At 34.3% G+C, this 13,880-nt stretch overlaps 1 pseudogene; it reads right to left on the bottom strand.

The window, feature by feature from the left end:
* The window catches only part of LOC139850299 (farnesyl diphosphate synthase 2-like), a 39,528-nt pseudogene that overhangs the window by 11,890 nt on the left and 13,758 nt on the right, over positions 1-13,880 (bottom strand).

Below are 13,880 nucleotides of genomic sequence, written 5' to 3'. Positions count from 1 at the left end.
TTTCATCCTTTAAATTTCCCTCTTTTAAAACTCCTTGTTGCACCTCCTTTATTTAAGTAGTAAGGTTATTGTGAATCATTATATTCATAGATTTTACTCGAATGGGTTCTCTGTCCTTCCTGCTCAAGGCGTCGGCTACCACATTTGCCTTCCCCGGGTGGTAACGAATCTCAAAGTCGTAATCATTCAACAATTCAATCCACCTACGCTGCCTCATATTCAGTTGTTTCTGATTAAATATGTGTTGAAGACTTTTGTGGTCGGTATATATAATACTTTTGACCCCATATAAGTAGTGCCTCCAAGTCTTTAATGCAAAAACAACCGCGCCTAATTCCAAATCATGCGTCGTATAATTTTGCTCGTGAATCTTCAATTGTCTAGACGCATAAGCAATCACCATCGTTCGTTGCATTAATACACAACCGAGACCTTGCTTTGATGCGTCACAATAAATCACAAAATCATCATTCCCTTCAGGCAATGACAATATAGGTGTCGTAGTTAGTTTTTTCTTCAATAACTGAAACGCTTTCTCTTGTTCATCCTTTCATTCAAATTTCTTCCCTTTATGCGTTAATGCAGTCAAGGGTTTTTCTATTCTGGAAAAGTCTTGGATGAACCTTCTGTAGTAACCAGCTAGTCCTAAAAACTGGCGTATGTGTTTTGGAGTTTTCGGGGTTTTCCACTTTTCAACAGTTTCTATCTTTGCCGGATCCACCTTAATACCTTTTTTGTTCACTATGTGACCGAGGAATTGAACTTCTTCCAACCAAAATGCACACTTTGAAAATTTAGCATACAATTCTTCCTTCCTCAATACTTCTAACACCTTTCTCAAATGTTCACCGTGTTCTTGGTCATTCTTTGAGTAAATAAGTATGTCATCAATGAAAACAATGACAAACTTGTCAAGGTATGGTCCGCACACTCGGTTCATAAGGTCCATGAACACAGCTGGTGCATTAGTTAAACCAAACAGCATGACCATAAACTCATAATGACCGTAACGTGTTCTGAAAGCAGTCTTTGGAATATCATCTTCTTTCACCCGCATTTGATGATACCCGGAACGTAAGTCAATCTTTGAATAAACAGACGAGCCTTGTAGTTGATCAAATAAATCATCGATTCTCGGTAGTGGGTAGCGGTTCTTGATGGTAAGTTTGTTCAACTCTCGGTAGTCGATACACAACCTGAATGTACCATCTTTCTTCTTGACAAACAAAACAGGAGCTCCCCACGGTGATGTGCTTGGTCAAATGAAACCACGCTCTAAAAGTTCTTGTAATTGGCTTTGCAGTTCTTTCATCTCGCTGGGTGCGAGTCTGTAAGGAGCACGAGCTATTAGTGAAGCTCCTGGTACAAGATCTATTTGAAATTCAACGGATCGATGTGGGGGTAATCCCGGTAATTCTTTCGGAAATACATCGGGTAATTCTTTTGCGACGGGAACATCATTGATGCTCTTTTCTTCAGTTTGTACTTTCTCGACGTGTGCTAGAACAGCATAGCAACCTTTTCTTATTAGTTTTTGTGCCTTCAAATTACTAATAAGATGTAGCTTCGTGTTGCCCTTTTCTCCGTACACCATTAAGGGTTTTCCTTTTTCTCGTATAATGCGAATTGCATTTTTGAAACAAACGATCTCTGCTTTCACTTCTTTCAACCAGTCCATACCGATTATCACATCAAAACTCCCTAACTCTACTGGTATCAAGTCAATCTTAAATGTTTCGCTAACCAGTTTAATTTCTTGATTCTGACATATATTATCTGCTGAAATTAATTTACCATTTGCTAATTCGAGTAAAAATTTACTATCCAACGGCGTCAATGGACAACTTTATTTAGCACAAAAATCTCTACTCATATAGCTTATATCCACACCCGAATTAAATAAAACGTAAGCAGATTTATTGTCAATAAGAAACGTACCCGTAACAAGCTCCGGGTCTTCCTGTGCCTCTGCCGCATTAATATTGAAAACTCTTTCGCGGCCTTGTCCATTCGTGTTCTCCTGGTTCGGACAATTTCTAATAATGTGGCCCGGTTTTCCACATTTATAACAAACTACATTGGCATAACTTGCTCCGACACTACTTGCTCCGCCATTACTCGTTCCGACACCATTTGTTCCTTTCGTTCTGTTAACCCCTGGTCCGTAGACCTCACACTTCACCGCGCTATGACCATTGCTTTTACACTTGTTGCAAAATTTGGTGCAGAACCCCGAGTGATACTTTTCACACCTTTGGCATAGCTGCTTCTGATTGTTGTTGTTGTTGCGATTGTTATTGTTGTTGGGATGATTGTTGTAGTTGCTGTTGTTGCTGTTGTTGTTGTTGTTGTTATTGTTGTTGTTGGGCCGTTTGTTGTAGTTGCGATTGATGTTGCGATTGTTGGGATAATTGTTGCGATTATTATTGTAATTGCTGTTGTTGTTGCATTGGTGATTCTTATCACCGTTTTCCTCCCACTTTCTTTTGACTTGCTTCACATTGGCCTCTTCAGCCGTCTGTTCTTTAATTCTTTCCTCAATCTGGTTCACTAGTTTGTGAGCCATTCTACATGCCTGTTGTATGGAGGCGGGCTCGTGTGAACTTATATCTTCTTGGATTCTTTCCGGTAATCCTTTCACAAACACGTCGATCTTCTCTTCCTCATCTTCGAACGCTCCCGGACACAATAGGCACAATTCTGTGAATCGTCTTTCGTACGTGGTAATATCAAATCCTTGGGTTCGTAACCCTCTAAGTTCTGTCTTGAGCTTATTGACCTCGGTTCTGGGACGGTACTTCTCGTTCATCAAGTGCTTGAATGCTGACCACGGTAGTGCGTAAGCATCATCTTGTCCCACTTGCTCTAGATAGGTATTCCACCATGTTAACGCGGAACCTGTGAAGGTATGCGTAGCGTACTTCACTTTGTCCTCTTCAGTACACTTACTTATGGCAAACACCGATTCGACCTTCTCGGTCCACCGTTTCAATCCGATCGGTCCTTCGATTCCATCAAATTCCAAAGGTTTGCAGGCAGTGAATTCTTTGTAGGTGCATCCTACATGATTTCCTGTACTGCTAGATCCAAGGTTATTGTTAGTATGTAGCGCAGCCTGTACTGCGGCTATGTTTGAAGCTAGAAAAGTACGGAATTCCTCTTCATTCATATTCACAGTGTGTCGAGTATTCGGTGCCATTTCCTTCAAAATAGTCAAATGGAACAAGTTAATCATACAGAATATTAAGAGTAGTTAATAGTATTTCGTAGCATAATATGAACTCATTTATAAAAGCTTTTTCTTCATATTAGCGTTTTATAAGTTTAAATTCGGGTAGTAACTACCCGTTAAGTTCATACTTAGTAGCTAATATACAATTCAACTACTACAATTCTATATGAAAAACTGATTATAATAATATTTCGCGTTCAAACTTTTATACAATATTTTACAAACTTACAATACCGCTTATTTTACATAAATCATGAAATATAGCACACGATAAATTTGATACAAGATAGTTGTGAAGATAATTCTAGCTAGTACACAAGTCGTTCAGCAAAGGCAATAAAGACACGTAATTCATACGTCCAGAAACAAGTCATGCATTCTGGTTTTACTAGGACTACTTCCCATCCTTGGTCTTGTGGAACATAACCGTTATGGCCGTTGATAAGACAGCGTGTTGTAACGTCGTCAAAGGGACGAGGGTTACGTAATGACCAACAGTCTCGTAATAACCTAAAAACCTCATTTCTTACCCCAATTACCGACTCCGTCACTTGTCGGAACGTTTTGTTTAATAGTTGCAGCCAGATGTTCTTTTTCTCACTTTGGTGAGAAGCGAACATTACTAACCCGTAAGCATAGCATGCTTCTTTACGTTGCATGTTAGCCGCTTTTTCTAAATCATGAAGTCCTATATTCGGATACATTGAGTCAAAATAATTTCTTAACCCGTTGCGTAAAATAGCATTTGGGTTCCCCGCAATATATGCGTCAAAGTAAATACATCGTAACTTATGGGTTTCCCAATGTGATATCCCCCATCTTTCAAATGAAAGTCTCTTATAAACCAAGACATTCTTGGAACGTTCTTCGAATGCCTTACAAACTGATTTCGCCGTAAATAGTTGTGCCGAAGAATTCTGACCGACTCTAGATAAGATTTCATCAATCATGTCTCCGGGTAGGTCTCTTAAAATATTGGGTTGTCTATCCATTTTGTGTTTCTATACTGTAAAATAGACAATAGTTAGATTCATAAAAAAAAATACTTATTAATACAAGCAATTTTTACATATATCATAAAGCATAAGCACACTATATTACATATATTACACCACACGAATACAACTATCTTATTCCGACTCGCTCGTTTCTTCTTCTTCGGTTTTGGTTTGTTTTGCCAAGTTTCTAGGGATATATGATGTTCCCCTAATACGAGCTATCGTTTTCCACAACGGTTTAGAAAAACCTGGTGGTTTAGTGGTTCTCGGGTCATTGTTACAACTTAAGGGCTTCGGGGGTTGACGATACATATAAAGTTCATCGGGGTTGGAATTAGATTTCTCTATTTTTATGCCCTTTCCCTTATTATTTTCTTTTGCCTTTTTAAATTCAGTTGGGGTAATTTCTATAACATCATCGGAATTCTCGTCGGAATCCGATTCATCGGAGAATTGGTAATCCTCCCAATATTTTGCTTCCTTGGCGGAAACACCATTGACCATAATTAACCTTGTTCGGTTGGTTGAGGATTTTCTTTTACATAACCGTTTTATTATTTCCCCCACCGGTTCTATTTCCTCCTCCGGTTCCTCCTCTTCCGGTTCTGATTCTTCTTCCGGTTCTGATTCTTCTTCCGGTTCTTCTTCGGGAACTTGTAAATCAGTCCAATATATATTCGACTCTTCGTTATTATTAGATGAGTCAATGGCATTTGTACTAGAGGTAGACATCTATCACACAATATCAAACATGTTAAGAGATTAATATATCACATAATATATACATGTTAATAATATATAGTTTCCAACAAAAATGTTAAGCAATCATTGTTAAAGAAAACACGGTCGAAGTCCAGACTCACTAATGCATCCTAACAAACTCGATAAGACACACTAATGCAAATTTTCTGGTTCTCTAATACCAACGCTCGGATACCAACTGAAATGTCCCGTTCTTATTGATTAAAAACGTTCCATATTAATTGATTTCGTTGCGAGGTTTTGACCTCTATATGAGACATTTTTCAAAGACTGCATTCATTTTTAAAACAAACCATAACCTTTATTTCATAAATAAAGGTTTAAAAAGCTTAACGTAGATTATCAAATAATGATAATCTAAAATATCATGTTTACACACGACCATTACATAATGGTTTACAATACAAATATGTTACATCGAAATCAGTTTCTTGAATGTAGTTTTTACACAATATCATACAAACATGGACTCCAAATCTTGTCCTTATTTTAGTATGCAACAGCGGAAGCTCTTAGTATTCACCTAAGAATAAACATGCTTTAAACGTCAACAAAAATGTTGGTGAGTTATAGGTTTAACCTATATATATCAAATCGTAACAATAGACCACAAGATTTCATATTACAATACACATCCTATACATAGAGATAAAAATCATTCATATGGTGAACACCTGGTAACCGACATTAACAAGATGCATATATAAGAATATCCCCATCATTCCGGGACACCCTTCGGATATGATATAAATTTCGAAGTACTAAAGCATCCGGTACTTTGGATGGGGTTTGTTAGGCCCAATAGATCTATCTTTAGGATTCGCGTCAATTAGGGTGTCTGTTCCCTAATTCTTAGATTACCAGACTTAATAAAAAGGAGCATATTCGATTTCGATAATTCAACCATAGAATGTAGTTTCACGTACTTGTGTCTATTTTGTAAATCATTTATAAAACCTGCATGTATTCTCATCCCAAAAATATTAGATTTTAAAAGTGGGACTATAACTCACTTTCACAGATTTTTACTTCGTCGGGAAGTAAGACTTGGCCACTGGTTGATTCACGAACCTATAACAATATATACATATATATCGAAGTATGTTCAAAATATATTTACAACACTTTTAATATATTTTGATGTTTTAAGTTTATTAAGTCAGCTGTCCTCGTTAGTAACCTACTACTAGTTGTCCACAGTTAGATGTACAGAAATAAATCGATAAATATTATCTTGAATCAATCCACGACCCAGTGTATACGTATCTCAGTATTGATCACAACTCAAACTATATATATTTTGAAATCAACCTCAACCCTGTATAGCTAACTCCAACATTCACATATAGAGTGTCTATGGTTGTTCCGAAATATATATAGATGTGTCGACATGATAGGTCGAAACATTGTATACGTGTCTATGGTATCTCAAGATTACATAATATACAATACAAGTTGATTAAGTTATGGTTGGAATAGATTTGTTACCAATTTTCACGTAGCTAAAATGAGAAAAATTATCCAATCTAGTTTTACCCATAACTTCTTCATTTTAAATCCGTTTTGAGTGAATCAAATTGCTATGGTTTCATATTGAAATCTATTTTATGAATCTAAACAGAAAAAGTATAGGTTTATAGTTGGAAAAATAAGTTACAAGTCGTTTTTGTAAAGGTAGTCATTTCAGTCGAAAGAACGACGTCTAGATGACCATTTTAGAAAACATACTTCCACTTTGAGTTTAACCATAATTTTTGGATATAGTTTCATGTTCATAATAAAAATCATTTTCTCAGAATAACAACTTTTAAATCAAAGTTTATCATAGTTTTTAATTAACTAACCCAAAACAGCCCGCGGTGTTATTAGGACGACGTAAATCCGGTTTTACGGAGTTTTTCGTGTTTCCAGGTTTTAAATCATTAAGTTAGCATATCATATAGATATAGAACATGTGTTTAGTTGATTTTAAAAGTCAAGTTAGAAGGATTAACTTTTATTTGCGAACAAGTTTAGAATTAACTAAACTATGTTCTAGTGATTACAAGTTTAAACCTTCGAATAAGATAGCTTTATATGTATGAATCGAATGATGTTGTGAACATCATTACTGCCTCAAGTTCCTTGGATAAACCTACTGGAAATGAGAAAAATAGATCTAGCTTCAAAGGATCCTTGAATGGCTTGAAAGTTCTTGAAGCAGAATCATGACACGAAAACAATTTCAAGTAAGATTTCCACTCGAAATAAGATTGTTATAGTTATAGAAATTGAATTAAAGTTTGAATATGATTATTACCTTGTATTAGAAAGATAACCTACTGTAAGTAACAAAGGTTTCTTGATCTTGGATGATTACTTGGAATGGATTTAGAAAACTTGGGAGTAAACTTGCAATCTTGGAAGTATTCTTGATTTTATGAAACTAGAACTTTTGGAATTTATGAAGAACACTTAGAACTTGAAGATAGAACTTGAGAGAGATCAATTAGATGAAGAAAATTGAAGAATGAAAGTGTTTGTAGGTGTTTTTGGTCGTTGGTGTATGGATTAGATATAAAGGATATGTAATTTTGTTTTCATGTAAATAAGTCATGAATGATTACTCATATTTTTGTAATTTTATGAGATATTTCATGCTAGTTGCTAAATGATGGTTCCCACATGTGTTAGGTTACTCACATGGGCTGCTAAGAGCTGATCATTTGAGTATATATACCAATAGTACATACATCTAAAAGCTGTGTATTGTACGAGTACGAATACGGGTGCATACGAGTAGAATTGTTGATGAAACTGAACGAGGATGTAATTGTAAGCATTTTTGTTAAGTAGAAGTATTTTGATAAGTGTCTTGAAGTCTTTCAAAAGTGTATGAATACATATTAAAACACTACATGTATATACATTTTAACTGAGTCGTTAAGTCATCGTTAGTCGTTACATGTAAATGTTGTTTTGAAACCTTTAGGTTAACGATCTTGTTGAATGTTGTTAACCCATTGTTTATTATAACAAATGAGATGTTAAATTGTTATATTATCATGATATTATGATATATAATATATCTTAGTATGATGTATATACAGTTAAATGTCGTTACAACGATAATCGTTACATATATGTCTCGTTTCGAAATCATTAAGTTAGTAGTCTTATTTTTACATATGTATTTCATTGTTAATACACTTAATAATATATTTACTTATCATTTAACATAGTTAACCAAGTGTATCAATATCTTAATATGATTCATATGTACCTAGTAAGACGTTGTTATAACGATAATCGTTATATATATCGTTTTCGAGTTTCTTAAATTAATAGTCTGATTTTTATGTATATAACTCATTGTTAAAATACCTAATGAGATACATACTTATAATAAAATCATGTTAACTATATATATAACCATATATATGTCATCGTATAGTTTTTACAAGTTTTAACGTTCGTGAATCACCGGTCAACTTGGGTGGTCAATTGTCTATATGAAACCTATTTCAATTAATCAAGTCTTGACAAGTTTGATTGCTTAACATGTTGGAAACACTTAATCATGTAAATAACAATTTCATTTAATATATATATATATATATATATATATATATATATATATATATATATATATAAACATGGAAAAGTTCGGGTCACTACACATACCAACCTTCATCATATTTTCAACTCTATGAGTTCATGATATATATGCTTAATAGATTATCCCAAAAGGGACCAAGGGTTAGGGTCCTAATTTACTCATATATGAAGGCTCAGGTTCAAATCTCACTAACAACATATTTTGGGTTGTCAGAGAAAAGGGTCACAAAGTGGTCACGGGATGAATCGGTTACATCGCATATATCTCTGAGTAATAATTACGCTCCTTGCCCGTTTATGTTGAACAATGAAAATCTTTTTCGTTTATACGCGTAATAACATATTCATGATGATCACTTGAGTGTCACATATACGGTATACCTCATGTAGTCTGTGATGGAAAACCGTGTGTACATTTAAATTTTAAAAACGCAGCGGAACATGAAAAATAAACATCTTTTATTAACTTTAAAATAAACATCATTTATTTTATTATAAACTTTCAAGTAAAACATTCACACGATTAACGATTCCAACAAGATCCAATTACACCACTAATAATTGTCAAGTAAATAATTCACAAAGAGTAGTTTAGATATACCTTTAGCTTTTCCACGTCTAGATTGAAACATATATTCAAAGTGTATGAATATCTACATGGTTGATCCACACAGCACATCAATCAACACCAATCGAATGCTAGTTCGAATATAACCCGTAAACAATATCAAATATTGTTTTGTTACTTTGAAAAGCAAGTAAATAAAAAACACCTTCGTGGCCCTTTCATTATACTGACACAATGCCAAATTCCAATATTATGATTGGTTATATAATCAAACAACAATTGATTATATAAAACCTTTTAACAGTGACGATGATGAGAAAAAAAAGGTTGTGCCATATCTCACGAATACAAGCAATCTTGTTATTCTTTATATTGTGTCCCATGTACATCTCAAAAGAATAACTATCATCATAATTTTGAGTGTCCCTTATCTCTCTCATCAATTGCCGTAATTTGTGTTGTATATATAGAATTTAGAAAACCAATAGTCAATTTTAATTTTCTCTTCTTTCTTGTTTTCATACGGATGTGGACATCCCATTGGAGTTGTTAACCTTTTTAAAAAGCATGTCCATTAGTTTAAAGACAAATTAAATAATGCATCCTTTATTTTAAATGTGTCGTATGAAAACTAAAAAGAAGAAAAAAAATATTTTCAAAATATTTGATTTAATTATATATTTCTAGTCAAAATTGGATGGCAAGTAATTAATTAAATAACAATTATTTAATTAAAAAAATTATACTTTTCAAATTATAGATTATAGATTATAATTATATATCATCAATATATAATAATTGGTGTCTAAATGCTAATGTGTGTGATCTCATAGGTCTGTATATAAGCGGTAGTATAGATTTGTGTTATGACGTGCACACTGGACCAACAAACTCCCACTTATGCATGACATAACATCTAGAAAACTATACCGACATATATTAGCGTCTAGCAACACGTCAATGCCCCCGAAAATATACAAGTGTTTGTTTCAGCTAAACGAACTATCATTATTATTATTAAAAATGATGTAATGATTGAGTGTCTATTATCCCTTTATTACCGATACCTTGTTGATGTGAGACATGGATCTAGTCATTCTCATTTGTCAACGAAGTCTGTTTCTCGATCTAGAAAATCTGAATGTGATCACCAAGTTTAAATTGATCATCAATCAATATTGCTTGGACACGACCGTGTAAATATCCATTCATTTTCATCGAGGGGCCCAGTGGTATCATACTCTCATGTAGAGGAATAAATTCCATTTTAATTACATGCGTTCGTCATGTGCTTGACATCATACCCAATGATGACCTTTATAACTACCTTGTTCAGGATAGCGTTTAACCATATCAAAGTATAATATGTCATACAATCGGAAATCAACATATACATCTTAGGTCTAAGGACACAAAGACATAACCATTATGAGATTCACTATTGACGACGATCCATGTAGTGACATCTCATGATTAGGTCATTCCAATATTCATCATCAATGAATACATATGAATTTTGGCCTTGGCTAGTTAATTATTCACCATCAGTGAATAAAACCAAATTTCATAATAATCTTAATTCATGTTACTCCCATAACATGACCGATTATGGATATTTAGAATAATCAACAATTATTCATGGATTAAACATGCTAATATAGAACACAATAATATAAATGAAAACGACCATACCGAGTATCTCAATTCATTTAGATAAAACTGTTTAATGTTCCAGAGACATCCAAATACTAAATTACAAATGAAAAAGATTAGTAGCTTAATGAAGTCCAATATTACTAGCATGATCATCATGCTAGTTGTGCATCAAGGGCTTCGTGATCGGTTCAGCCATGATATCATCTGTTTGAACCTTAAGAATACTAATTTCATTCCCCACAATGACTTCACGAATGTAGTCAAACTTTCGAAGAATGTGTCGGATACTTTTATGTACATGTAATTCTTTCGGAAGTGTTATAACAACCAAACTATCACAATACGTCTTTATAGAAGATTTATTGTTGTGTACTACTCTGAGTTCAACAATAAACTTCCTTATCCAAAAAACTTTCTGAGCAGCATCTCAGGTAACAATATATTCAGCTTTTGTTGTAGAATGTGCAACAATGCTCTACTTTGAGCTCTTCCAATTAACTGTCTCGTCCATCATGACAAAGACACAACCTGACTGAGATCGAGAATTATCTCGATCAGTTTGGAAACTAGCATATGTATTATGGTTAATACTTAAAACTCCTTTTCCAAGCAATCGTAAACCAAGAACATATCTTTAGTACTCTATAAATACTTAAGAATGTTCTTAACAATAATCCAGTGTTCTTAACCTAGATTTTGTTGATAATGACTCGTCAAACTTAAAAATAACGAGACATCATTTTAGTACATAACATGGCATACATAATGGATCCTATAGCCAAAGCATATGGGATACATTTCATTCGTCTTATCTCATCATGTGTGATAAGACTTTGAGACTTGCTCAAGGATATGTCCTTTTGAACATGCAATGCTTCAAGGTTGGTGTAATGCATGCTAAATCTCTGCAAGATAAGATATGTACATTAATTCAAAACAATAAGCCATTTGAATCTATTTCTATAGATTATGATTCCAAGTATATAAGTAGCTTCTCCAAGATCCTTTATGGAAAAACGTTTTCAAGCCAAGACTTGATATCTTGCAAGTTGAAATGTTATTTCCAATAAGAAGTATGTCATCAACATACAAGATCAAGAAGACTACTTTGCTCCTACTAGATTTAATGTAAACACGGAGCGCATCTTGTTTTTGAGAAAAACCAAACTCTTTGATATTTTCATCAAACTTAAAATTCTAGCTCCTGAATGCTTGCTTTAATCCATAAATGGATTTTAGAAGCTTGCATACTTTATTAGGATGCTTAGGATATATAGATCCTTTCAGCTGAACCATGTATACGTCCTCGCTTAGGTCGCCATTTAAAAAAGCGATTATGATATCCATTTACCATACTTCATAATCATGAAAAGTAGCTATGGCAATAAGTATCCTAAATTATAAAGCTCGCGATCAGTGGAAAAGTTTCAACATAACCTTTTGCCACGAATCGAGCCTTAAAAGTGTTTACATTACCGTCCATGCTATTCTTATCTTTGAAGACTCATTTACACCCCATTGTCTTACAATTGGGTGGAAGATCAATCAAGTCACATACTTGATTATCTTTCATGGACTGCATATTTGCATTCATAGTAGCTCGTCATTTTTAAGATTCGTGATCTTATATGGCCTCACAGTAGCTAGAGGGTTCATAATCCTCTAGGTGAGGTTCATCTGAATTAATCAGATAATCAAACCTCTTATGCCGATGAAGAGTTCTACCAGATCTATTAAGTGCAGGTGCAACACATTCTGGCTCACCAACAATGCGCTCAGATTCAACGTGTAGATAGCTAGTGCTTATAGAATGTATGTTACTTTATGGTTCTTGAATTTCTTTAAGATATACTTTACTCCCACCAAATTTTTAGAAGAGAAGATCTCCTTTTTAAGAATTCAGTAGACCAAAAACACTTTGTTTTCAGCTTCGTAGTAGAAGTAGTAACCCATTGTTTCCTTTGGGTATCCCATAAAGTGAAATTTAATAATTCAGGGTTTTAATTTGATTGAAGTGTCATGCTTCACATACACTTCTGTGACGATCGCTCCAAATTCATATGGACGAACACGTCATTCATCGATTTCATAGCGAGGTATTTGACCTCTATATGATACGTTTTGTAAACATTGCATTCTTTTGAAAAGGCTCACCATAAATGAATATTTAAATCAAAGGTTTTCGATATCTGATGATTTCTACATATAGACAATCACCGTAAATAATAGTTTACAATAGTACTTCCGTTGACAATGCAGTCAAAATAAGATACATTGTGATGATTTGGCGAATGCAACGTTTCCTTGAAAAATATGCCTTGTAAGACTCCATGCACATAGCTTGTCTAACATATAAGCAAACAGCGGAAGACTTCTAGGGAACCTGAGAATAAACATGCTAACAAGTGTCAACACAAAGGTTGGTGAGTTCATAGTTTTAATGTTTTGCATAATCTGTACATAAAGGTGGATCACAAGATTTCAGTTGTTTCATCTGAAACGTTTATCAAAATATTCTACGAAATTGAGCACCCTGGTAACTAAACTTAACGTATATATAATTTGTACCCTTTGTATAATCATCTTAATAATACACGCAAACCAACGTGTACGCTTCTCAAATAGCATACTTCCGTTAAAAGGCTAGTGCTCTAGCTCGGACGGGGATATCAAGCCCTATGGATCCATATACTACTACTCGCGCCCACCAGTTCTTATAACTGGCAGTTAACAGTTACCAAAGCTAAGGGATTTTCGGTTCAAACTCAGTGTAGAATTTAGTATGTACTTGTATCCACTGCGTTTAAAATAAAGTGCATGTATTCTCAGCCCAAAAATATAGATTGCAAAAGCAATTAAAAAGGGAGCAAATGAAACTCACCTTAGGAGCACATAAAGTCGTTCACCGAAACGTGACCGAAACTCGGAATACCAATTAACCGTAGATCTCAACCTAGAGAACATATGTTGGTCAATAAATGTCTTATCCAGCTAGGACTGGTTATAGTGTATCACAATCCTAATGCTCGATATCGACATACAAAAGTTATCCAAAGTCGTTTCAAAA

This window comes from Rutidosis leptorrhynchoides, chromosome 1, assembly GCF_046630445.1.
Source record: "Rutidosis leptorrhynchoides isolate AG116_Rl617_1_P2 chromosome 1, CSIRO_AGI_Rlap_v1, whole genome shotgun sequence".
NCBI classification, from domain to species: domain Eukaryota; kingdom Viridiplantae; phylum Streptophyta; class Magnoliopsida; order Asterales; family Asteraceae; genus Rutidosis; species Rutidosis leptorrhynchoides.
This window is presented reverse-complemented; position numbering and strand designations above follow the sequence as displayed.